General features: G+C 42.0%; 2 long non-coding RNA genes across 3 annotated transcripts in view; one reads left to right on the plus strand and one right to left on the minus strand.

The window, feature by feature from the left end:
• Positions 1-2158: 2158 nt before the first annotated feature.
• On the plus strand, positions 2159-24509 carry LOC122674811. Of its 2 annotated transcripts, none has more exons than XR_006335044.1 (3): positions 2159-2266; positions 22125-22194; positions 23340-24509. It is a non-coding gene; the product is annotated as an uncharacterized LOC122674811 (long non-coding RNA). The 2 variants fall into 2 exon arrangements; XR_006335043.1 differs by lacking the exon at positions 2159-2266 and adding an exon at positions 20617-20892.
• The window catches only part of LOC122674810, an 85108-nt gene continuing 60840 nt past the window's right edge, over positions 2237-26504 (minus strand). The window contains exons 2-3 of the long non-coding RNA XR_006335042.1: positions 9385-9539; positions 2237-2365 (exon numbers count right to left, since the gene is read on the minus strand). This is a non-coding gene — a long non-coding RNA (uncharacterized LOC122674810). The remainder of the gene's footprint in view (positions 2366-9384; positions 9540-26504) is intronic.

A 26504-nucleotide genomic window follows, 5' to 3' on the forward strand; every position in this document is an offset into this window, starting at 1 on the left:
CACTAACTGGCTACAGGTTTGCATTTCCAAACCATGACCTGCCATGTTAATCATCTGATGGAATCTTTAAGTAAGCAGAGAAAGGTAACAGGCTTTACCAGTGAACAGATGGTCATTGGCACACCAATGCCCGGTGGCGTCATCGTGGACAATGGAAGAGATGCCCTAAGGAACCAACTTGTCCCTGAATCATAGAATATAGGGGTGGAGTTCAGGTGGGGGCTCTTTTAAAGACTGCTATGCAGACCTAGTCATTTTACCCAGAGAGTCCCCAAAAGAAGCAATACTGTCTGTCCAGTGCTTCATAAGCACTTCGTTTTTCTCTTAAAAGATAAATAAAAGATAAATCTTAAGAGTTATCACATTGCATTGTGATTACTTACATTATCTGTCTGTCTCCCTTTATCAGTTCAGACAGGAAACTCAAAACTACTTTAAGCAAAAGACTTTATTGGCTCAGTAAATCCCACCTGGGATTCCCAGGTGGCGCTAGTGGTAAAGAACACGACTGAAGCGACTTAGCAGCAGCAGCAGCAGCAGCCCATGGACTACATAAGAGATGTGGGTTTGATCTCTGGGTGGGGAAGATCCCCCTGGAGGAGGGCATGGCAACCCACTCCAGTATTCTTGCCTGGAGAATCTCATGGACAGAGGAGCCTGACGGGCTACAGTCCATAGGGTTGCAAAGAGTTGGACACGACTGAAATGACTGAGCACATTGGCTCAGTAACCAAAGAGATCAGCTGTGTTATTTCAGATATTGTTAAAGCACCACCTAAGTCCTGATGCTCAGAATGCAGTTGATTAACCATGTTACTGTTTTCAGATACCACAATGTACATTCATCTGGAAAAGGCAGTGCATCAGTCTAGCATGAAAGCCATTTCTGCACATTAGAAGCCTGAATTGTAAATGTCAAACCAATATTAAGAGCACAGTAGTGTTTTATGACACCTATTCAAAAGTACATGAGTGTGACTGTTGTTGAAAAATGGCCAATTATATAAGCATTTCAACAATGTAAAGTAGAAGAAACTCAGTTTTAATAAAATGTACATCTAAAAGAATTGAAGAAAAGTTTTAATTTGCTTGATGTTCATAAACTTGTCTAATTGGAGAAGTTGATTTTAGATTCTTGGTTGGCTCTCAGCTTGGATTTTGATTTTCCCGGTGGCCTGGGTCATGGAAGAAACCAGGAGATAAATCAAAACCAAAGATGGAAGACCTTTACCAGGAATTTACAGAAAGGCCACAAATATATTCTGTCATGGCATGACTGATATGAAATATTACTTATGTTGTGTAGTTAAGAATCAGAGAGAGACAGTGGCTTAACCATGTCGTCCTTGGTGAGAGAGACCCTTAAAAAGAAAAAAATGATATCTTTTAGTATCATGATTTTGTCTGTGGCTTATACCAGTTTCACTTAACCTTTTGGTTGAGTTCCATGTTCTCTCTTCACCTGTAAAATGACTATGAAATAGATCAGATCCAATTCTTTTGGAAAAGTGGGCATTTAAAATATTCTGAAGAAGTGTATTGAACAAATGAAAACCAAGATGAATCAGATTCTTTTGATTCTTTCATCTTCACAGTCTTAGAAGAAAAAGTTCTCCTTTCCCTGGAAAGATAAAAAGGTTCCAGCAAGGAATAAGAATTGGCTGCTTCGCACTGTGAATTTGTCAACGCCATCAGAGAGAAACAAATGGTGAAGGGCAAGAAAACTGAGTTTTGGCTCTTGGAACCACATTTTAAAACAAAAATCTTCTGCCAAAGATTCTTTAATATTACTCCCTATAAAATTATAATAAAAAAGCATGAAATTGAATGAAATACATTCATTTTCAACATACAAACAATGCTAGACTTTTGGTTCCAATTAAAGGCACTCTTTCCCAGGACAGCAGAAGGCATTGTGCTTTGGGAGAATTTGCTTTCTTTTCTTTTTACAAATGATTAAACAGCATTTTAGTACAAAGTGCTTCAGTTTCTAAACACATAAAAAGCAATAAAGGGTAAAAGTTAGAAAAAAAGATGATGGGACAGGAGTTGTTTGGTGACAAGTTCCTTCAGGCAATGGAGCACCATGATGTCCAACTTCACTTTGGAACAAGATCAACCTTTTCTCGTTACTTAGTTCAAATGTTAATCAAATGTCAACAGATTGAAGAAAGTCATCTGTGACTGGCTTGCTTTCTTACAGCTCCCATTCATCTTTTGGGCTCTGTGGCTTTCTTAACGCAGCTGATGAATGGACATTTCAGGGGTGAGTCATTATTAAACTTAGTAACACGTTTAACCATCTTTCTTTCTTACCTCTTCCTTTGTTCTATCCTATTTTCTTCTATTCCTTCTCCTTCTGTCTCTAAGAAAAAACAGGTGTTGAAAGTTAAAGGGCATAATTTTTTTTAAAGTAGTCTATCATATAAAGAAACAAGACAAACCCTAAATATTTTGATTAAATTTATAGTCCATGAAATATTCAGTTCTCTCAACTTGGGTTAATTTTATCTTTAGATTGACTTTTCTTAGCTAAGTTCCTTTAAAAAAAAAACAAAACAGTTTTCTTCTAGATAATGGTTATTCTAGTTAAGTCATTTTATATTATAGTCCAGAGGGTCTAGGAGAGTAAAAAAAAAAAAAAAAAAAAGAACAATTAGTGTGTCTGTGTATCTTTAATCCTTATTCTAAATCACTGCTGAGGAGTGAGAGGGTAACAGGCAGGAAGCCTAGGGAGTCTCCAAATGGAGGAAATAGGCTGCAAGTGTCAGATGTTTTTTCCCTTCTCTATACAAATTTTAAAGGTTTCTCTTAAAATTCTGTGTTGCCATGAAGACACCTGCTTCCACCAGAACTTAACTTTTCTCAAGCCTTGAGCTAACCAATGCGTTTTTCTTATGGAAATGCTTTTCTTAAGCTATGTTAATGAACTGTGTATTTACCCTAGACTCTGTCTTTTTTCAAGAACCAATAAAGGCTCAACAAACCAGTATGTTTTACTCATACACTGTTCTCCTAATCTATGTTAACGAAACTGTATCTTTACTTGGAAACCTGCCTTACTTCAAGATTCATGTCAATCGTTTTATGGCCCGGGATGACTCGCCTTGTGCCAATGTTAGCTCGAAATGCATGTTGTGGGTGAGGGGCCTGGTGCCACTCTGAGTTTTAAGACACCCCCTTTCTCTAACTAACAGCTTGCAGATAGGTATATAACACACTGCTAAAAGCTAGCAGGGGGACACTCTTTCTGCCCCCTTCTGATGTCTATGTCAGAAGCTTTCTCTATCTCTTTTATACTTTAATAAAACTTTATTACACAAAAGCTCTGAGCGATCAAGCCTCATCACTGGCCCCGGATTGAATTCCTCTCCTCCGGATGCCAAGAATCCCGGCGTCTTTCACAGCCCAGCAACAACCTTTCAGGAGCAAGTTCTCAACTTGGAAAAATTTAGCCTTATTACTATTTTGGGATCTGACAGCTGTCTCTGTACTTTTAATAGAGTAGTTCTATTCATTTTTTCAAATGAGCTTTTGCAAAATGCTTCTTTGAAGTGCTAAGAATACACTTCTCATTTGTAAGTTTGTTACTTAAAGCTGATATATTGGATTTTTAAAGTCAATTATTTTTGGTTATTCTGACACTTTTGTATCCTAATTCCTTCAAAGTTTTCTATTGTATCAGGAGAGCTGGATGTGTAGCTGAGAAAGTGGTAGATAATTTTCACAATAATGGAGTTTTATGTACCTTTGAATATGGATCTATGTGATCTTTTAGAACTTTGTGACATCCCAGGCAATGTGTTGGAGCCATGCTCACCAGCTTGGCATCAGTGAAGATTATGGGTGGTCATTCAAATCCCCACTTCCTATGCACCTCTGGAGAGAGACTAAAAGAAGTAAGCATCAGCCCAAGGTGACATGCTATGCATTTATATTTCTTGTTTTAGAATTTTCCCAAGTTGGGGTGTGGGAAAGGAGTTTGGTATTTTTTATATCAAATGCTTCTTACATAAAGATATATCAAGTGCCTCCTACATATAAAGCCTCATGGTTTGCATGAAATTGAAAATGAAAGATGGAAGAGGGGCATTTGTGATGGATTTGATTGTGCTTTTATGTCTATGAAGGAGACATAAAAGGAGTACTAATTCGTAACTGGGGCAGTCCCCTCCTATTGGTGAGAGTGAATTGTCTGAACTTATAGATAAAGACTAAATAGGCTTTGGATTCCAAATATTTATTGCATTGAAATTGAATTGTACCAGATTTGGTTTAAGGTTATCCCCAGTATAACTAGTCATGGGAAAATATAAGAATAAACAATTCAAAGATGGTACTAGCCAATGGATATCATATGCAAGGAAGGCAGCCTCACTGCTATTGAGGGCCCAAAGGATCGTTTAGTTTTTGCTAGCACACATAAAGAAAATCAAGAAGTGCACAGTGGCTAATATTATAGATGTTGGAGCATGAGGCCAGAGAGTACTATGTAGAATCCAAGGTGGGTACAAACAGTCAGGAATTCCTTGAGAATGTGGTGAACAAAGAGCTGTCTTTCCAGCACAGACAATTCCATATTCAGATCTTATGCAATCGGGTGTTCGATTGAGAAATGTTTGGAAACCACTGTCTATGGTAAAGCCAGAAATGTGAGCATCTTACAATACTGGATCTGAGGTCCTTGAGAAAAATCATGAAGAGAAGGTATGGGTTTTCAGGACATTGGATTGTGAGGTGGAGCCCCATGATGGGAATCCACACTACCATCCAGCACCCAGGAGTTCCAGGCATCTGCTTGCTGGAGGCTACTCCAAGTGGTATTTTCAAGATAATTCATCCTGAGCAAAATGCTCCAACATCTTTGGATCCAATAGCTGAAGTTGCTTTTGGGGGATGCCTGCAGGATGTGTGTATCTCTACCTCTCTGTCCAATCCCTTAGCTTGGTTTCCTCTCTTCTTCAGTAATGAAAATGTGCAGCAGCCACAATGAAACGAAAGAAAAGGAAAGTGAAGTCGCTCAGTCGTGTCCGACTCTTTGCGACCCCATGGACCGTAACCTACCAGGCTCCTCTGTCCATGGGATTTTCCAGCCAAGAGTACTGGAGTGGGTTGCCATTTCACATGCAAAACAATTTGGAAATATTCACTCATTAGTGAACTGTTAGTGCTTCCCTTGGCTGCTGCTGTTCTATTGCTGCAGATGGCAAAGGGCTGGCTCCTGAACGTGTCTTCTTGAGGCTGTTGAGCAGGAAGATTATGATCAAGTTAGTCTCCTTCTCGCTCTCATTATCCTGTCCATTTGCTCCTCTGCAAATATGCTTGGTGCCAAGAGTCTGGCTAATTCTGAATTTCCCCAGGCATGGTCCTCATGGAGGTGGCAGATATCTGAGGTCTAGCATCTAGATGCCAGAGACCAGTGTATTGCTGTGTGAATAGGTTTTAGCCACCCTGGTGGAGTTTACGATCAGGAAGTGCAGGACCCCAGTGGAGCTTTCAGAATGACAGAAAAAGTGACAGAAAAGAGACATCACAGCCCCGAGAGCATGGAGACAACTTTATGTACATGTTCTTACAGGGTTTGGCTAAACATTTTGTACGGTTCATGTGGAACCCGGGAAGTACTGTAGTCTCCTTCCTGACATGAAGCAGAAGTATTGCAACACAAGCCCGGCTGTGACACTTGGCAGCCGTGCTTGGTACGAAGTGCCGTTCTGTTGTTACTGTTTGGAAGTAGCTCCCTGTGATGTGAAAAGGCTCCCAGGGAAACAGCAGCCATCCCAAGCCACAGAAAGGCCATCAGGCATCTTTGCAGGTCGCCAGTGAGTCTCTGATTCACTTCCTGCTCTCATGCAGAATCGGGAGAGGGGAGAGCAGGGAGACAGTCAGGGGGAGGAGGGAGATTTTTTCCCAGTCAAGTCACAAAGCTCAGGGACCCATCTTTCATAGTCTTGGGTCTTCAGAGTGATCAACTGTGGCCAGGAATCTTTGGGGCCAGCCCAAGTCAGTCTATGAGTCTGGCCTCGGGGGAAAGCAACGAATGAGGCAGAAAAACAGACGAGTGGGAAGTGGTTGCTTGGTGCTGAGTTTGGCTTAGTGTTTAGAGCCCCACTGAAGCTTTCAGCCTCCAAACAGAACTCACAGGGGAATGAAACCCACAGGAACCTAAACAAGGTTAAAGCTTGGCAGGAAACCACTGGGGAGGCCACACGGCTTTTCACACAGCTCGGCCCGAGGTCTCTCAGGGGCTTGAGCCACCTTTCACCAGTTTCTTTGGACTCATTTGAACCAGAGTCATTGAATGTATTCAGTCAGGACTTCAGTTTTCCCAGAAACAGAACCCCGTTCTCACACCCAAGCCCATGTCCTCAGCTGCTGAGTTATTATTTACCCCCGTTGCCCAGCCAGGCAAGGAAATCTGGCGTTGTTTTTGTGAAGAAATTCACCCTGGGATGGAGGCAACGTGGGGGTTGGAAAAGGAAAATATGAGCTTTGGAGCCGAGACTCTCAGGCTCTGTTGGGTGAGCCCCCACCCCGACCCCCCTTTCTCTATAATAGACATAGAAAAACGGAGGTGATGTCGTCATAGCAGCTGCTGATGGCCTGACAGACAGTTTCCGCAGCGCTACATGAGGCCCTTTGGTGTCCCTGTCAGGAGATTGGCAGCTGAATGACACCAATGAGGCCGGGCCCGTATTCCCTCTGGGAACGCAGCCCTAATTGATAGACAGAGGCAAAGAGAAGGATTGTTTTTGAACCTGAAAAGAATCCCCTTTTTCTCTCCCTAAAGCTCATGCCCCTACTCTCCACAGCTCTATTTTCCCCCTCTCCCCCGACACTTTTTTTTAAAGGTGTTTTGTTCCAGAGCAGTTACAGAGCTTAATGGAACTGAATGACTTTTACCCTTCACAATCTGTCACTCAAAAGCCCGACTCCAGGACGGTTAAATAAAGTCCTTTCAGAGGCAGACAGGAGAGGAATGTGTCAGTCAGGCAACAGACCCCGTTGTGTTTTCATCTGTCAGAGGGGTGACGGGGAGATCGGTGGGCCCCAGGCAGGACGAATTCCCAGCAGCCGCTAAGAGGCCTCGACAAACCCAGGTGTGGAGCCAAAATGTCACCCAATCACCAGCATTCTTGAGGTGTGGGCTCACAGCCCCCAGGCACTCGGGTTTGCAATCAACTATGAGATGTTTGGGCAAACTTTCAGCACAGGTTTCATACTAAGCATTTTTAACATAAAACCAACCACTAAGTGCTGGGTATGCATACAAGGCATGGCTTTCAAATTAATACACGGCTTAGCTGTGAGCACCACAGACAGTAATCCTCTGGCTGAAAGGTCTTCAGGTAGACTCCAATTCCAAACCAATTTTGTAGAGCCACTTGGGTTTTTTTTTTTTTACCCTAATACTTTCCCTTCATATTATATGACAATCCATTAATCTTGCCCATTAACTTAAAATTACTGGGCAATTTTTTTTTTTTTGGAGGGTTCTGAACAGTTGCTTTTGTTCACTGTTGATTCAGAGCTTCACATGGAAAATGTCCACCATTAGCAACCCTAATGATCTATTGATCTTTTATATTTTGGTGACGTTCCCTGTAAGGGCTTAAAAAAAAAAAACAAAAAAACGAGAAGGATGAGAATGGGATGAAATGAGATGGAGGGCATGGAGACATTGATTTAAACAAGCAGGGCTTGTTCTCATCAGAGCGCTACAAAACACCACACAGATAGTTTTACCTGGGGCTGAACTTCTAGGTGTCCAGGTGGGAAAGTCACCCACTGACCTAGATGAGTGGCCTGCTAGTGGCCCTGGGGCTGACAGGAGAGGAATTCTGGGGGGTCTCAACTCTGAGGGTTGTTCTGGCTCCAGGTTAAACTTGCGCATGTTATCTATTACTTGCTTGCTTGCTTTCCTCTCTTTGGGAGATTTTGCATAAAATAAAGGGATTTCTGCCTCCTCTCCAGTACTTTTTGTTGTTGTTTGTTTGTTTTTCTTTGATGGGCTACTTTCCACCTCCTAACACACTATTCCCAAGACAAGCAGAGATTAGCACTGATTCTGTCTTCCTCTTCCCCGCTTTTCACCCCAAGTTCAGATTTAGATATTGGGGTGTCCATTTCCTAACTGTTCCTGGGACCACTCATGACACTTAGTGTCTGTACATTGGTACTTCAGTTAATAAGAAAGTCCCCCCTCTTCTCTCCTTCCTTCTCTCTTTAGCCAAAATGTAGATAACTGTTTTCTCTTATCTGTGTCCTGGGTTGGGAAGATCTCTTGAAGGAGGAAATGGCTACCCACTCCAGTATTCTTACCTGGAGAATCCCTTAGACAGAGGAGATGGGCAGGCTACAGTCCATGGGGTCACAGAGTTGAACATAACTGAGCAACTAACACTTTCCCTTATAGACACTGTTTTCTCTTATCTGTGTGTTGGGCCTCTAGGGATAAACTGGATTTAGACAAACTCAGGGCTTCCCATGTGGCGCTAGTGGTAAAGAACCTGCCTGCCAATGCGGGAGATGTAAAGAGACGTGTGTTGGATCCCTGGGTCGGGAACCCTGGAGGAGGAAATGGCAACCCACTCCAGCATTCTTGCCTGGAGAATCCCATGGACAGAGGAGCCTGGTGGGCTACAGTTCATAAGGTTACAAAGAGTTGGACACAACTGAAGCAACTTAGCATGCATGCATACAGACAAACTAAACTGAAATTTAGAAGGCCTTTGGCACAGACTGATATACTCTGTCAAGCTGAAGAAGTTCAGAGTATGGTTAAGATAAACTGGCACATTCTGTGTTCACAAAGCTAAACATTTTCCAAAGAAATAGATTTTCAGCATTTTGCCACAATATGGGAGATTAGAGAGTCAAGGAGACTCAACCAGAACCAGTTAGCAGTGACCAAGTGAAACAGCTCATTTCTACTTTCGGGCAGAGAACACAGTTCTCTTATCTTCACTGATCAAGGTCCCTGAGCTGCCTGAGAGCTCACTGCTCCTCTCGTTGCCGACAGGGCACTCTGGGTGAGATTTTCGGCCCTTAGAAAACTTCATGGGAACAATATTCCACTAGAATATTAATGAAGTCTTCAACTTCAATCCTAGAAATATGTGCTTGGAGGCTTCCTGAGTCCATCCTTCACTGATTATTAATGATCTGCCACACGTAGAAAAAAAGCCACTTCTCAGCTCACTTTCTGCCTGGCTTCCCTTCCCTCAGCCTAAGACAAACATCATGTCTGGGGCACTGCTGGGAACACAGGAGGCGTCTACACAAGGGAAACAGTTTTTTCTTTATGCCTGAGATTGAAAAAGAGGCCATGGCTTCTGTTTTTAAAATTAATGGCTACATGAAAACTTGCAAGCAAAGGCTTACCATTTTTGAAAATTTTTTTAGGAAAGACTCCATTCCTCCAAATTCTCCATAGGTGGCACTTAGAAAGTCGCTCTTCCTTAGTGGTCCAGTGATGAAGGTTATGCACTTCCAGTGGAGGGGGTTCGGGTTCAATTCCTGGTTGGGGACCTAAGATCCTGCATGCCAAAAAAAGCAAATAAACACATGCACAAACCTCAAACCAAAAATGAACCAAATCCTACTTGTTGCTCCAGTAGTCCCCAAATTTAGTCTATTAAAGCACAATTAGGAGCAAACAGTTTTTATCTTTCCTGCACATTTTCTAGTTGGTGGGTGATGAGAGGGAGATGGCAGCTTGTTGATAAGTCCTGCTCCTGTCACCTGGTTCTGACACCTCAGAGTTGGTTTGCTTGTGCCCACATCTAACCAAAACCTCATGTCCACTCAGTTCCAATTGCAGTCAGTCCTGTGGTTTGATGGTGGGTGGATACGACATTCACATATTGGTCATAATACATCTCTCAGCCTTCATACTTAAATGATTCTTGTTAAACATATATCCAGCTGGGTTTTCATTCAGACGACTGCTAAACTTTTTATCTTGGATGGATGCTATAAGGGACACAATTTCCTTCCTAGAGTTGTATATGGAAGCAACCAAAAGCCACATTTGAAAGTCTGGTTAATAATGCTAAATTCATTCTAATTTTTTTTGTTGTTGACTGATTTAGGTTTGAAATTCCTTTGAACAAGTTTTACTGTTTTAACATTTGGCAACTTTAGTGCCAGTTCTGCAATAAAGCACTCTTGGAGTTTCATTTGAAGATCTCAAAACAAGATTACCAAAAAGCCGGAGGAGTTGTCTGTACAGGCAGCGCTGAGGGAAACAAGGCATGAGTTTGTGAATCAGTCCATCAGTGATTCAAGGCTGGAAACAGGCTCAGAACCTTGGCAACCTGCAGGTCTGATTCCTTTGTCATTAGTTCTTATATGATTTTTAGTCAAATCAGATCACCTTTCCCATTAGTTATTTGAAATTATAATCCCAGTAATGATAATTATTATAGTATGCTGACTAGACATTTTATTATTGGTATAATAAGAATAGTATATGCTAGGTGCATTTCACATACCTTCTATATACATTGCTGTTTAATTGCTAAGTCATGTCCAACTCTTTGCGACCCCATTTACTATAACCAACCAGGCTCCTCTATTGATGGGACTTCCCAGGTGAGAATACTGGATTGGATTACCATTTCCTTCTCCAGGGGATCTTCCCGACACAGGGATCAAGCCCACCTCTCCTGCACTGGCAGGTGGATTCTTTACCACTGAGCCACCTGGGAAGCCCTTTCTATGCAGATGCTTGTTTAAAAAGACAAAAAAAAAAAAAAAAAAGACAAAAATCCCCTGTATGGGGTAGTGGTTATAGCAGTTAAGAGTACGGCCTCTGGTGATGAACTGCCTGTTTTCAAAAGTTGGTCCTGCCACTTACTAGGTGTGATCCTTGTCTATAAAGTAGGGGTGATAATAGTGCACACTTCATAGAGTGAAGTTCATGTACAGAAAGCCCTTAGAACTGCATCTGGCACATCATAAATCCCATGTAAGGTTACGACTTATTATTATTTTGTTCTACTGTGTGCAGCCTATGTTAATAATTCAAGGGGTAGTTTCAATTGGTTAGGAAGAGCATTCTTCATCAATAATAGTAGCATCCTACATTTCCTCCCACCACCATTCATTTTCCAATTCGTTGTTCTGTTGGTATGTAAAGTGGCCCAAGACTATTTTTTTTTCCAGTAGTCACATATGGATGTAAGATAAAGAAGACTGAGTGTCAAAGAATTGATGGTTTGAATTGTGATGCTGGAGAAGACTCTTGAGAGTGCCTTGGAGAGCAAGGTGATCAAACCAGTCAATCCTAAAGGAAATCAACCCCGAATACTCATTGGAAGGACTGATGCTGAAGCTGAAGCTCCAATACTTTGGCCATCTGATGCAAAGAACCAACTCACTGGAAAAGACCCTGATGCTAGAAAAGATTGAGGGCAGGAGGAGAAGGGGACAACAGAGACGGATGGCATCACTGACTCAATGGACATGAGTTTGAGTAAACTCCAGGAGAGAGTGAAGGACAGGGAATGGGGACACAAGAGTTGGACACGACTTAGTGACTGATCAGCAACAACAAGGCGGGCAGCAGTGAATTTCTGGTAAGTGAGTGGGTTTTTAAAACCTTCCAGAAGAAGCTCTCTGGTGAGCAACTCACCTGGAAGGGAAGGATTCCTGAGGATTCCAAGATGGCACCTTGCCCTCTGAATCCCCGTGCATTCTTCTTCTTCTTTTTTTAAAACTTTATTTATTATTTATTTGGCTGCATCAGGTCTTCATTGTGCCATGCAGGGTGTTTCATCGAAGTGCACAGACTGTCTAGCTGTGGCTTGTGGGATCTTAGTTCCCTGGCCAGGGATTGAACTAGAGTATTCTTAACCACTGGACCACCAGGGAAGGCCCCTTGTGGATTCTTCTTTATCTGCAGTCTCCAAAGTGCTGGGCCTGAACCTTGAGGGTTGTATTCTTTCAAGATGTTTGACACTGGTCTCATTAAACCTGTCTTGGGTCTCCCCCAGGCTGCTCTTGATCTTCACTGCTAAGTGCCATGGCAGGATATTAAAGTGGCCTCGTCTGTTAAGAAAATAGTCTTGAAACTGGAGAAGGCCTCTTAGCAGGGCACTCAGAAGAGTATGACTGCTCAGTGAGGGCATTCTTAAAACCCAGACCCCTCCCGTGGCCCAGCCTGGGGTGTTCTCAGGCCGTCTCACATGGTGGATGAACCACAGTCAGATTCTGCTGGGATGCTGTGTCCACTGCTTTCTAATTGTTGCCAGATCTGCCATTTTCCTTTCAGCAAGGTCCACCAACTCTGCGTACTAGCCACCTTAGTGATAGGTCAGATAACCCTTAGTTTAATTCAGTTTAATTGAGTTAGTATTCATTAATCATCTATATATGACTTTAATTATTGGTCTTCTTTCCTATAAAGAGTCTCCTGTGTACCTATTAATGTGAAACAAGAAAACCAGCAGAATCAAACTATTTTCGCTTCAGTTTCTGATAACTTTGGTCCTCCACAAGTCAATTTTGAAGCATCTATCATTTTCGTCTTGTTTTAGAAATCAGCCCAGCCTGCTGTCTGGCTCTCACGCCTTGCAGGTTTGCCTGGGTGTGGTGGGTTTGCATGGATGCTCCCCTTCCCCACCTTTGTTTGGTGAATGTGAAACAAGAAATGCCTGATTTTGAACCTTGACTGTGTTTGACCTGGCCGCAGGATAGTCCACAGGCATGATACAGGTCAGAACTAACTGGCTCATGTGGAGACCAAAGCCATTTGGCACAGCCAAAGGATGCACTAACTCTCATAGCACTAACTTTCACCCCTGACACTCTGCCCAAACAACCTGTTGCTGGGGGTGGGGGAGGGTGGGGTTCAAATTAGAGTAAGTAGTGGTTTGGTCTTTCAGTCTCATGAATATCAACTTTGTAGTGAGGACATAGTTGTAAATCAGCAAGTGAATTGTTTTAGTGTTCTCAGATAGGATGGTGGGCACATGGAGATGGACTGGAAAGGTAATATTAGGCATCAGTGGTCTTGTCTGGCCCCTTTCTCTTTCCATTGGGAAATTGCTTCTTTATCCTAGATGCCTCTGGTGGATTGTTAATCACTGAACCTCATTCTTGGCTATCTCCGTCTATTCAGGCTACTGTAATAAAAGAGCACAGAACTGGGTGGCTTATAAACAGCAGAAATTTTTTTCTCACAGTTCTGAAGCAGGGGAGTCTGAGATCAGGGTGCCAGCGCAGTGAGATTACAGGCTGCTGGCTGCTGACTGACTTCTTCTTGTCCTCACACAGTGGAGAGCAAAGAGGAAGCTCTCTTGTGACTCTGAGAGCACTAATCCCAATCATGAGGGCTCCACCCCCATGACCTCACCTAATCCTAATTACCTCCCCAAGGCCCACTTGCTAGCAGTGTCAGATCGGGGTAGGGTTTCAACACATGGATTTTGAAAGGACATGAACGTTCAGCCTATAACATAGGACCTGAGAGGCAAGCCCATGACCTAAACCTGGCTGAATCCAGTCTTCTTTTCCACTGGAATTGGGCCAAGGCTTGAGTAGGTGACCTAACTAATGTCAATCATGTCCTTCCAAGATAGTCAGTCTGCGGGCCTTGGGACACATTTAGGGCCTTTTGCTTTTGTATATAAAGGTATCCTATGATAAGAAAGAATGAGGGCAACATATAAAAAGAGAGAGACAGGTAGAGAGATGGGGAGAGGGAAGAAGGAGGAAGAGGAAGAAGAAGAATGAGGGAAGGGGGAAGAAGTGGAGGAGGGTTAGGGTGGGGGGAAGGAAAGAGAGATACAGACAAAAGGACAGAATGTTGCTATTGAGTCCCAATTGACTTGAGTCCCAATGCCAAAAATTAATTCCCTCTTTAACTTCCAGCTTGTGAACTACATTATGCTTCTGGTGGTTTATGCTGGGTTTCTTTCTCTTACAGTGGAGTGGTGACTGACTAACCAACTAGGTTTAGCTATTCTTCAACTAACTACTTGGCTTTGGCAATCTCTTTACTGCACGCAGCTCTTCCCTCATTTTAAAGTAAAGTTTAGCTACATGGTGGGTACACAGTGCCTCTTAGGAAATGTTTGTGGAATAAATGAAGTAGCTAATACTATAGGGATAGTAAGTATTGGGTTTAGCTGTGAACTTGCCAATGTTTGATCATTTTGACCTATGAAAAAAGTGATTTCATGTGATTAAGCTAATAGCATCTTCAGCTACTGAGAAGGAGAGCTGGACTGTCAGTTACCATTTATAGAGACCCTGCTCTATGCAGGCATGAGGGTGCTGTGAGGAAGTTAAGATGGAGGAAACAGGAGGCTTCTTGGGGAGACTAGAGACTCTAAGGGACTTACAGCTTACAAAGAAACCATTGCTAGAGTGTGGGCCTCACTCCACAAACTAGTGAAGAGATTAGTCATTTGCAGGGAAGATTTCATCTTCATCAATGAAGTGCACCGTGTACAATCTACAAATAACCTGGATAGTGTCACATTCAGAGAAGAGCTCTGTCACCACGGTTCCTAGAATCCCTCCTTTGGCAAACTTTCTCAGAGCCCTGTGGAACTGTCATACTTCAGCCCAAAGAGTCAAAGGTCAAGGAAAATATTGAACACAGTATGCCTTTTCAATATCTTATGCCAATTCACCCTGTCCCCAGGAGAATTTTCTCTTTTCATCCCCTTTGTTTGGAAAACAACCAACTTAAAATTTTATCTGTGTTTCATCAAATCCCACCTCATATTAAGCAGAGGCTGAAGAATAAGTAATGGGACACAGCCAAAGAATAACAAAAGTTTTGCTATGACTTCTACCTCCGTGTAACTGGGTTCTCCCATTAGGTGGCATTTGAAGTGACCGTTCATGCTTTTTCTGTCCATTTGTCTTAATTTAGGTTTCTAGATGTGGTGCAGCAGTCTGGTATGGTGATTTTTCCTAAATATCTTAACTTTGGGGTATTTGCTCACCAGTTCTCCTCCATGTAATGTGCACTTACAAAAACAGAGCCAGAGCCTGGCAGTTTGCCAAAATCAGGCTGTCAGCTGGTCTCATGTAAAAAAAGGATTCTTTGTTGAGAGAGCATGGTTCTTAACCTTCTTGGAGTGGTCATTAGGTTCACCTCCCTTTGGCTACTCACTGGAGCCTAATGACTTCCCGGAAAGGGAGCACTTCCCAGTTCTGAGCAAACAGCATTTACCTTCTTTTCTTATTTATTTAAGGTAAGGCATTGTTTTTGTTGTGCTCCCTCCTTTTACTTAAAAGAAAAAAATCACCTTCTTTCAGAGTGACTATTTTGCCAAACCTGTCCATCAACATAACTTTGGGATGTCTTAGTGGACCTATAGAATATGTGCTCTAATTTATGTCTGACGGACTTAAAAGTAAAAATACACGTGGTAGAGGCCATGGTCACTAGCATGCAACCCTAATGTTTTAGCTTATCTTCTTCAAACAGGAGAGAGATTTTTCTTCTGGGCTTACATAAATACAGCAGTTGAATACAGTCTCAATCATGGTATGCGGCTGTGGAGCCCTTCGGCTTCGCCAAACCCTCTTCTTGTGCACTCAGATTTTACAAGGGGGCAGTCCCGTTGCTAAAGGAACTCTAGTCACTTTTTCGTGAATGTCCTGTGATTGGCAGGAATGCTGGCTATTAAGTATCATATTGTTCCGTTGTGGAGAATATTTTTTATTGCTAGTTCAATAGCTTTTCACAGTTATTAAAGCAGAGTCATTGTCCCTGGAGGCTCCCAAAGGCTCAGAAACTTTGGAGCCTGGGGGAAGAAAATACACATGCACACAAACCTGTCAGTTATCCTCATTGTTTCAATGTGGCTGTCATACTTTGACTGTGGCACTTACGGTGTTTTGGAGGAAATGTTGAGAAAGTGGCTTTTCAAGTATATCCTTTATAGCCAGCTTCTTTTCATATATAAGAGTTCATGGGACCAAATTCAATCACAAATATTTCTTTGAAATGCTTAACTTTAAGGAATAGTAGACCAATACTTGGAGAAGGAAATGGCAACCCACTCCAGTATTCTTGCCTAGAGAATCCTGTGGACAGAGGAGCCTGGTGGGCTGCTGTCCATAGGGTCGCACAAAGTCGGACACGACTGAAATGACTTAGCGTGCATTCATGCATTGGAGAAGGAAATGGCAACCCACTCCAGTGTTCTTGCCTGGAGGATCCCAGGGACAGAGGAGCCTGATGGGCTGCCGTCTATGGGGTCGCACAGAGTCGGGCATGACTGAAGCGACAGCAGCAGCAGCAGCAGCAGACCAATATTATTATAATGACACATTAAAGCATCTAGATTAAAAAATGTTTGTTATGTTAGTAGATATGGCCAAATATCCCATAATTCTAAGAGAAACGCCTGCCTGAAATCATTGCTACATCTAAGTAAAATGATCCAAGAAGGAGATGAAGAGATGTTATCAATAAGGGGGCATGTACATGTCTCTGCTAGGAAGATCCCCCAGATTACTTAGTGGAAAATGAAAATATCCCATATTCCCATAAGTGAGCTGGGTGGATGGCCTTGTACTGCAGTTGTTAGCAACAACTGAGGACTTGCCAGGAGAACAAGGCAGCCCTTGACACACCTAAGTGTTAGTGTGAGGAGAGAGTGCAGGGCCTGGGGCTGTTTCCTCAGGGTCGGTATGAGATCCCAACAGGAGCACATTGTCTTATGGGGGTCACCCTGGGGAGGAAACACTTAAGATCTTTCAAGAACACTCAACTTTCTGGGTATTTGACAAATGTTTCATTATATTTCCTGACCACACCGAGCTGGTTCCTGCAGATTTCACTCTCCTCTGCTCTTCGTGTACTTTCTGTATTGTTTTCTTTTTCTTTGGAGCAGAGTTTGTGAGGCCCCAAGGACCGTACTAACCCTCAAGTCAGTGGATGCACAGTTAATCTTCTGCTGAAAGAAAAATGGATTCTTATTTCTCTTGTCTCTGGCAAGAACTAGGCATGGGCAGGAACTCTGTTTATCTAAACAAAAACAGAAGATGTATCACCTATCTAAGCTTTGCTGGCCAGCTCTTTTCTGATCATGCCACTCCATGGCAGGTTTCTGAAAATCTTTTATTTTTCTAGAAGTCACTGCAGCTTTATAGGAACATACCCTGATACCGTGGTCGATGAATGCATGATGATTATGTTTCTTCTGTTTGAACATGGTTTTCTGCTTCTCTTCATGAAGAGTCTCTCCATTCCTGGAAGCTTGCTTTAGATATTATCTCTTCCTCCCTGCCTGTTCCCCACCCCAATTCCTGCCACTCTTTATCTCCCACCAAGGGAAGTTAGGGAGCCCTTTAACAGAGACTTGGAGGGCCTACCCCTCCCTGTGAAAACATTGACGGACCATTGTGCCCTGACTGAATCTTTCCATCACCTATAATGTACATTCTCTACGTTTAATTTATGTCTTTAGTCCATATCTTACATTTTGCCTTCAAACATTTCCTGCATCATTCGAAAGGAGTTTGTCAGGTTCTGCCCTCTGTATTAGCAGTTAAATGAGGGAAGAGAAATCTTGAATGTTAACTCAAGACTATGTCAGTAAAACTGCTTTTTAAGAAAGAAATGTAATGCTTGAGTTTACTCATTCACCAAAACAACCCCCCTTTACTTAGTGTTGAATCCGTCCTTCCTGTTGGTATATACTCAAGGAGCCTTTGTGAGATGATTTCAATAAAACAGACAAGCATCTGATCTTGAAAAAACAACATCTTTTTGTAGAAAAGAGGCTGGAAGGATACATACACCCAAATGACGGCATGATAAGCTTTGGTATATTTGCATCATTTTTTCCTATCCTTTTCATACATTTTTGTACAGTGTGAATTTGTGCATATATTTTAAAATAGGATATTTTATTCATAAAAGCAAAAGTCACTCAGTCGTGTTCAACTCTTTGGGACAGAATTCTCCAGGCAGGGATACAGGAGTGGGCAGTCATTCCCTTCGCCAGGGGAATCTTCCCAATCCAGGGATCGAACCCATGTCTCCCACATTGCAGGCAGAATTCTTTACCATCTGAGCTACAAGGAAAGTCCAAGAATACAGGAGTGGGCAGCCTATCCCTTCTCCAGTGGATAGTCCCAACCCAGGGATTGAACTGGGGTCTCCTGCATTGCAGGTGGATTCTTTACCAGCTGAGCTACTAGGGAAGCCATTTTATTCCTAACCTTCCCCCCAAACTATTTAGCATTGTGGGGATTTCTTAATGTGTTATTTATGAGGAGATTATGCCTCCAATGAGGATCTGTGTGTAAGGTCTTAGTCTGCTACCTACATTTGTATGTCACTCAGAATAACTCAGATTTTCTCATGTGTAAAATGAGGACAGTAACCTCCACTTACAGAAATTAAGGTGCGACTCTACTGAGATAAGCATGAAGAAAATGTTGATATGTGTGAAGAGCTACCCACATGAGAGGAATAACAATACCTCTCCTTTGTTTGGAAGGAATCCATGGGGCAAATGTAGATCAAAGAGCTGAAACAAGGGTATGTGTACCTGGTGACCTGACACTCAGGTTAGCATGAATGGAGGAGCCTTCCCAGGAGCCTTTGAACTTGTGCAAGTAGCTTAATTTCTTAGTGGTCCCTTCCGGTGCTGTTTTGTGAAGGGAAAATATGTGCGTGTGTTGGTAACCAAAGTGCTCAAAATGTAATATGTGAAGACATCCAACTACATGCAAAAGTAATCATTGGAGCACCATATAACCTCACCACCTGACTGATCCAAGAGTCTTTTTTTAAAAGATTGATTGATATGGTGCCAGATGTTTGATAAGTCACAGAAAAGTAAAATGATTAAAAAGCAGAAACCAAAACCAAACAGGGTCTCTCATAGGACACCCAACTAACTCACTAAATATAACTGCTATCCAGGGGACATGAACCTCAGTGGAGTGTTCCTGGCTCCCTAGGAAGCAGTAGATGATAGGGCCTGGCTGCGGTGACAATGAAGTGACCTTCTGGAAGCAGAGACAGGTGGTAGAGAGCATTGGAGGGGAGATACCTTGACCATCTGTGGAAGGTCCCGATCCCCTGGGTTCTGGTGATGACACCCTATCTGTGGGGCTCAAAACCATTTTCAACACCACTCACATGCCAGGAGCGGCTGTTGCTTATGTAGGTCAGGACTGCTCAGCACTGAAGGGGTTACGGGTAACAGTGATCAAAGATTTAAGCTGTCATGTTGATGGTAAGCTGGGGAACAGGTTGTGCAGGGGCCTTAATAAATCTGCCCTTGACTTATGGCCGAACCTCATTCAACAGAAAATTATTTCTGTAGCATATTGAGTGCTATGTTCTGATGGAGACAGAAATAAAAGAAAGGTGGAAATGAGGAGAAGAGAATGAAAATTCAATCCACATGCGGTGGGGAGGACTCTTCAGTACATTCTTTCTCAGATAAAATAAGAAACAGAATGTGTAGGACTCTCAAAGTACGGTGCATTCCTTTGATTACTAACATGTCTTAGGGGAAGAAAATGGATGAGGAGTAATTCTCAGTGAAGACTGATATGGAGTGGGGGGAGGGGGTTAGGAGGGAGAGAACCTTAGTGATTTAGACATGATTGTCCATTCATTTGTTCACAGAGACCACCAGGTTTTATTGAACACTCACTATGAGTGAGAAGTTGTGGGTATGAGGATGAGCATGGCGTCTTACTGAGTTCATAGCTAATGAGGTAGATTTACACATTCATTATACGCCTAGAATTGGTTCAGCACCAGCTCAGTTCAGTATGGGATTCTCCGGTGGCTCAGATAGTAAAGAATCTGCCTGCAGTGCAGGAGACCTGGGTTTGATCCCTGGGTTGGGAAGATCCCTTGGAGGAGGACATGGCAGCCCACTCCAGTATTCTTGCCTGGAGAATCCCCATGGACAGAGGAGCCTGGCGGGCCCCAGTCCATGGGGTCGCAAAGAGTTGGACATGACTGAGTGACTAAAGCACAACACAACACAGTTCAATGTAGCACAATGGCAACCATCTTTGAATAAAGTGTGAGAGAACATAGTCCAATTTTAGTATGAGAGAAGGGCCAACACTTTTTCCCAAAACATTTTCCCAATTCAATGTAAAGAACAGAGTTTTCATTAATTTGAAAGGCTAATTTAAAATAAAACATCTAATCTCTTTCTTAGTTGATACGAGATTTAAATCTTCCTATTGCTTTTCTTTATAACATTTCAGGAACAAAAGAAAGGTTAAGATTGAGAGAGTCTGTGCTTTTCAGTCCAGTTCATAAAAGCACAAAGAACCCTTTCAGTCCCAGACCAGAGATAATTTGAATTCAATGGATAATTTAGGAGACAGGACTTCTCTTTCTGCCAGTTTTGAAACTATTGGGAAAAGCTCAAGAAAAACTCAAGAAAATAATGAAAGCTTTTCCTCTTTTGAATAATTTATTTGCTGTTTGTTGGTTGGTTTTCTCTCCAACTTTTCACTCCCAGAGCTGTAATGAGTTAGGAGCATAAGGTGTCAGATATTGGTTTGTTGTTGCTGTTGGGGTCTCTGAATTCATGACCCCTGTGGGCATTCCAGGCACAGATAATATATAATTTACAGAGATCTGCAGCTTTCATTTTCTCTTCCTTCTAGTTTTGGAGCTTTTTGTTCAAAGGGGTGATTTGTTTCACTCTGTTGCTGGAAGTTTTAGCAGAGAACCTGATGCTCTGTGGTACCCAAGCTTTGGGAGAATCTCCCTGACTGATCTATCTACATGCTTCTGTGGGCAGGGATGCTGGACTGTTTCTATCTCAGGGAGTAGCGGGACCAAGACAGAACTAGGTGGCTGTCATAAGGCAAAAGGTTTAAGGCAAAGGCTCAAATCACCTGTGAAAAGAAAGATTCTTGTCTAAAATGGTGAGTGTGGTGGTTGGACGAATGGGGGCAAGGAAGTGGTGGGTCAGAAGGAGGAACTGTGCTCATGTTAATTCCTCAATGATTCAGGGGGCAAAGCTATGGTTAGTCCAGGGGTTGTTCCCTGAAGGACTGGACTGCCAGTTAACTGAGCCGGGTTCACCATCCAATGTGCAATATTCTAGTACAGTTTATTTGCCCCCTGAGTGTCCAGTAAAGAGTGCAGAAGGGTGTAGGTCTCTGGAGGTGAAATGAATCCAAAGGATCCTTTATGACTTTCCCATTTCTACCCCTATCCCTAACCCCACTGGCATCTCCATCTGAGAAGGGAGGGTTGAACTCTGAGTAGTTTGAAGAGGATGGTGGGGGGGGGTGGGGGGGGGGGGAGAAGGTGTGTGGTTACCTCTCCAGGTAAACTTGGATAGAGCCTTGAGCTTGTAGACTTGGAGAGGCTTATGAAAGCAACTATTGCCAAGAAAACAGGCTGCTATTGATCAAGCTTCTCTCAGGGTGTTAAATATTTAATGATGCATTTTATTGTTGGAAGGATGTTATTCATCAGCTCAATTTAGTATGTTGTTATGAACACATTAAAAAAAAAAAAACACCTTACCACCTATTTGGCTATACAAATAAATTTTATCCTAACAGGGACCTTGGTGAAGAACATATTATGTACGGATACTTATATACCTTGCGATGACTTTGGCCACGCTTAGTGGATTATGTCATCAGGCTGTTCCTGGTTCCCCCAACATATACAAGAAGAGAACACACCTCTTTTACTTTCCTCATGGTGTGTAAAGACTAAAGTGATGCCATTCCCCACCAAGACTCCAAGTTCTCTGGCAAGCTTCTGTAGAAGTGAAAATAATGATGATTTTATTTTGATTATTATAATTTGGTCACCTGAATTTAGAACCAGAAGTGAAGCAGACATTTGATGGTGTTGTGAATATTGTGAGTTATATGATATCTACTTTAATTCACAACCTATGAATAAATTCATGTTGTCTTTTTAGAAGGTCATATATCTCTTTTGGCTCAAATCCTGCCATGACACATACCAAATGTGTTCTTTGAGGGCCTTTTTCTCTCTGCTTAAGAGATGACTATGAGAAAGCATCTGGTCTAGATGTTCAGAGTGGCTGAAACCTCTCTCTTCTCCTTTTCCACTGTCCAGTCTCTCCTTTTCTTACCTAAATTGAATTCCATTTCTTCACATTTGATTTCAGAGAGATCATGCTGCACAAAGGGACTGCAGAACTCAGAGGGAACTTTTGACAAGCGCTTTGGCATAAGACGGTAAGAAGGAGGTGGGAGAAATTGAAGGGAAAAAAAAAAGTGAAGCTAAGAATGAAGAGGAGGGAGTACCAGTGATCACGGGAGGAGGGCTTGGTGATCAATTCCCTTTAAAATTCCTGAAACAAAGGAGACTTGAAGCATTTAAAAGAAAGGCAAACCATGGAACTCAATCATAGTTGGAAAATTACAGGAGAGCGTGTTATATGAGCACTCCACAGTGTCAGGATATTCCATCCTCAGAGGGTGTGTGTAAATCCACCGATTGGCTTGATTAAAAACTCAGGAAAAATGAAAAGAAAGGAATGTGCTTGAGTAGAATTTTTCACAATGCAAGCTTGTTTTTTAGCTTGGTATATCTCAGATTGAAACTTAGCCAAATAATTGCTGGGAAAATATTTGGTTAGGTTTCGAAAGACTGTTTGAAGAAACTGACTAGTTGTAAAATGGAATATTTGGAATGACTGTCTGGGAAAGATAAACTTAAAAGCTGGAGAGGTGTGCTCGGAAGACCAAAGGGAACAAAAGGGCATAGAGGAGGGCACGGTATTTTGTATTCTTGAGAATGAGAGTGAAGGTGTCTAAGCAATAGCTAATTTGCCAAGTTTTGAATTGTGAATGTTTTTCTCGATATGATTTCCAGGAAGGATTATGACTTTAGTCTTTTATGCAAAGTGGTGTCTTATTATAGAACAAAAGGTAATAGGCTTTAGTTGCTGTATCTGAAACTCTGAATTCCGCTTCAGGCATCCATCTCACGTCTAGTTAACTGTAGAAATAAAATTGGAGGGAATTTGGCCTTCAGGTTATAGGGCTGGAAAATGCTTTGAGAGGCCTTCTGGTTGGATTACTTCTAAACCCTCCCTGACAGATGAAAATTTATCTTATTTTTAAATGTTCCCCAGAGGAAGAGTGTCCACAGACTCCCTTAGTAACTCATTCCAGTTTTTAACGATCTCCACATTCAGGAAATTCCTTCTTCTGTCTTACCTAAACCCGCTCTGCTACAGCTTAAGTCCATTTTCTTTTGACCTGCCCCAGAAGAGATGGGAAAAAGAGGTCACTCTTCTTGCATCAACATCCTTCCACATAATTAAAGATAAATTTTTAAGCTCAAAATTTTCTCTATCTCCTTTTCTTTATCACAGCATATCTCCCCACTCCCTTCAGCCTTCCCGGAGGGGCTCCAACTTTCAATCTCTTGTTCACCTTTGCCGTAGCCTCAGAAACTCACTCTGCTGTCTGAAGTCTAGCTCTGGGCTGGGAGAGAAGAGAGACTGGCAATGTATGTCCTCGCATCTTTCCCTGGAACAGAGCTGATGGAAGAGGTTAAATGGTAATGACAATGTTTTAAAATTTTTAATATTTTTCTTGCCCACATCATATTATATTTTTTGTGTTTAAATTACATATTATGTTTCCTTGCCCATATTATATTTGTTTTCAAAGTCGAATTGTGCTCATATAGTAGGTCTGTGGACATTAATAAGGGTATATATCTTTAGGTTTTGGAAGAGCAAAAAAGAAAAAAAGTAGGACAGTATGTTCATACAATATACTAAGAATTACTCTGTATAATACAAGGCTAAGTTCAATGGTGGCTTCTAGCACCAGGCTCCTCTGTCCATGGAATTCTCCAGGCAAGATTACTGGAATGGATAGCCATTCCCTTCTCCGGGTGATCTTCCTGACCCAGGGATCAGACCCAGGGATCAATCCCAAGTCTCCTGCATTGCAGGTGGATTCTTTACCATCTGAGCCACCAGGGAAGCCCAGATAAGCAAAAGGACCCCTATTTTTGCTCATGGGGTCCTTCCACTAAAAACAATCATTTCAGAAGATATCCTTTCAACTCTGCCCAACTGATATTTGAAATTTTCCATGAATCCCGTTCTCTGCCCTCTGGGTTAAATCACTAATCTTGCCTTCATTCTTGGGGATGAGACCCTAGATCCTAGCTAGATACCACTTTTACCAGAACTTTACACAACTACTTCCAGGGCAGGCCTTGACTTGCTTTCTTGGGCATCAAAACTTTTAGCTAAACAAAGTAATATATCTTTTATAATTTATTTTTGTGTTAAACTAAATCCATTTCTTATTTGTTTGCCCAGTGTCCAACAAATTTCAATATTTGGGGATCAGAGACTCACAGAGATGGCTTTATTGTAATTTGCATTTTTCCTAATTTCTAAAAGAACTTGAGAAACAATTTGAAGCATTCTTAGATTTCGTTGTAGTTTTCAAAACATGCTTGTGAGGGAGTTAAATGAGAAACAGGTGCTTAAAATAAACTATTGCTATTTTTATGAATCATGTATTTACTCTTGTGTCTTAGCAACATATCATAGCAGTAATCAAAGTACAAACAGAGTAGCTACTTGTCAATCACCATAAAGCATGAGTTAATGGCAAAGCAGGACACAGTGCTGGGAGAGAGGGTCCTAGAGGCTTCTAGGACCCCACATGTGGTCTTTAGGACTCCACAAAGTCACCCATGCTTATTCTTATTCAGTAAAGGGCCCCTATCATGGAATAGGCATAAGTCTAAGTACCATGGTTACTGCCCAAAATAAAAAGAGACAAAAATCACTGCCCTCAGAAGAATCTACATTTAGTTTTTGTTCCTACATTTATGGCCCACAGCACCTAACAGAGTTAGAAATTGTACTTTTAAAATGCATTCCTTATTTTGCAGCCATTAAAAATGAGTATTTCTGAGAAATTTACAATCATGTAGAAAATGCTTCCTGGGTTAAAATGTTAAATGAGAATTTGTATATGTAAAGTTGTATTTGAATCTGTTCTAAGTTAGAACTGAACACAGCTATTAATTATCCCTTTTAACACACACACACACACACACACAGAGGTTACAATAAACAGGCATGTAGAGAAGACTATAAGAAAATACAACATAATGTTAATGGTGCTTGTCCTTGAGTAAGGGATGACAGGAAATTCTGCTTTGTAATTTTTGAATCTTTCTTTTTTGGGTAGTAATTACATATCATCTTTCAAACGGAAGGACACATGTCCATTGAAAGAAAATTACTGAAAATTACTGAAAAATCAAAATTTTAGTAAACTCGAGAGGTATTTTTCTAGGGCTTGTTTTCTAAGAACCGGAGGCTACAGGATGATCCAACTGGATTTACTGTTTCCTTTCTCAATGAAAGGGCTTTGGAGTTTACTAATCACTGCATTGAAGATTCTCTTATTTACCACTTTAGAGGAAGTAGAAGCAAGAAGGTTGAGTCAACTGGTTCTGTGTGTGCAAACATACAGAGGTTGTCCAGCATTGGATGGTTGGTACACTAATGCAATTTCTATTTTGAGAACCCACATAAGATGACTGTTTAGCACATTCAAGACTGGTCAATCTGGAAGGCAGGACTCTAGGACTTCTTTTAAATTCCTGTTGTCAGGACATCTGAACCCACCACCCAACACATGGATAGTAAGTTAAGGAGGAAGCAAAAGCTGCCTGGGCGATTTCTTCTTCTTTTTAATAAGAAGGAAACTCAATCAAACTTTTGCATACAAATATGATAAAGTTCTGTTGCTCAGCTTTTAATGATAGCATGGAATTCTAAGTAAACATGGATGAAATACAACTTGTCAGCACAAAAATACCGCCTGTCATAGTCATTCGTGTATAAAATATGACCCGCAGGTTTGAACCATATGGTTACATGAGTTCTAATTTACGTGGCATCTTCTTAAGTCAGCAGAATGCGTCCTGGCCTGCCTGTGGGAGATGGAGTCAGCACCTCACTCAGTGAAGTAGAGAGGGCTCCTGGGGGGTCCGGGGGTGGGGTGTGGGGTGGGGGGCGGTCAGGCCAGTTTCAGTTGCTACAGTGAGGCTGGAAGCGTTGCAAAATGAATAGCATGTCCCCAACACGATATGGGCACTTCTACCTAGAGGTTGGGCTGACCACCCTGTCTCCATGCTTAGATTGGAAAGTCTAACATGCAAAATTGAAAAATATTAAACATCACAGCTTGTGACTTAGGTGTTCCTTCTGTTCCCACTGGGGTCGGGGGAGTAACACAATCCCCTCTCAACTTGCGGAGGGGAGCGGACATTTGGATGCTGTTTTAAAGCAATGTTTAATGAAGTGAGAAAATGTATTTCCAGCGTTGTGCTTCGTGGCACATATACACAAGCCCAGAAGTGCACAATGGACGCATTTTGTGATTTAGACATGAGTGGGAAAAGCCAAGGAAATGCCATTGAAATAAAAATCAGACTCGAAAGTCTAAGCTGAGCCAGAAACAGATGGACTTTTTGCTACTTAAGAAAGAAATTC

This window comes from Cervus elaphus, chromosome 18, assembly GCF_910594005.1.
Source record: "Cervus elaphus chromosome 18, mCerEla1.1, whole genome shotgun sequence".
In the NCBI taxonomy this organism is placed as follows: domain Eukaryota; kingdom Metazoa; phylum Chordata; class Mammalia; order Artiodactyla; family Cervidae; genus Cervus; species Cervus elaphus.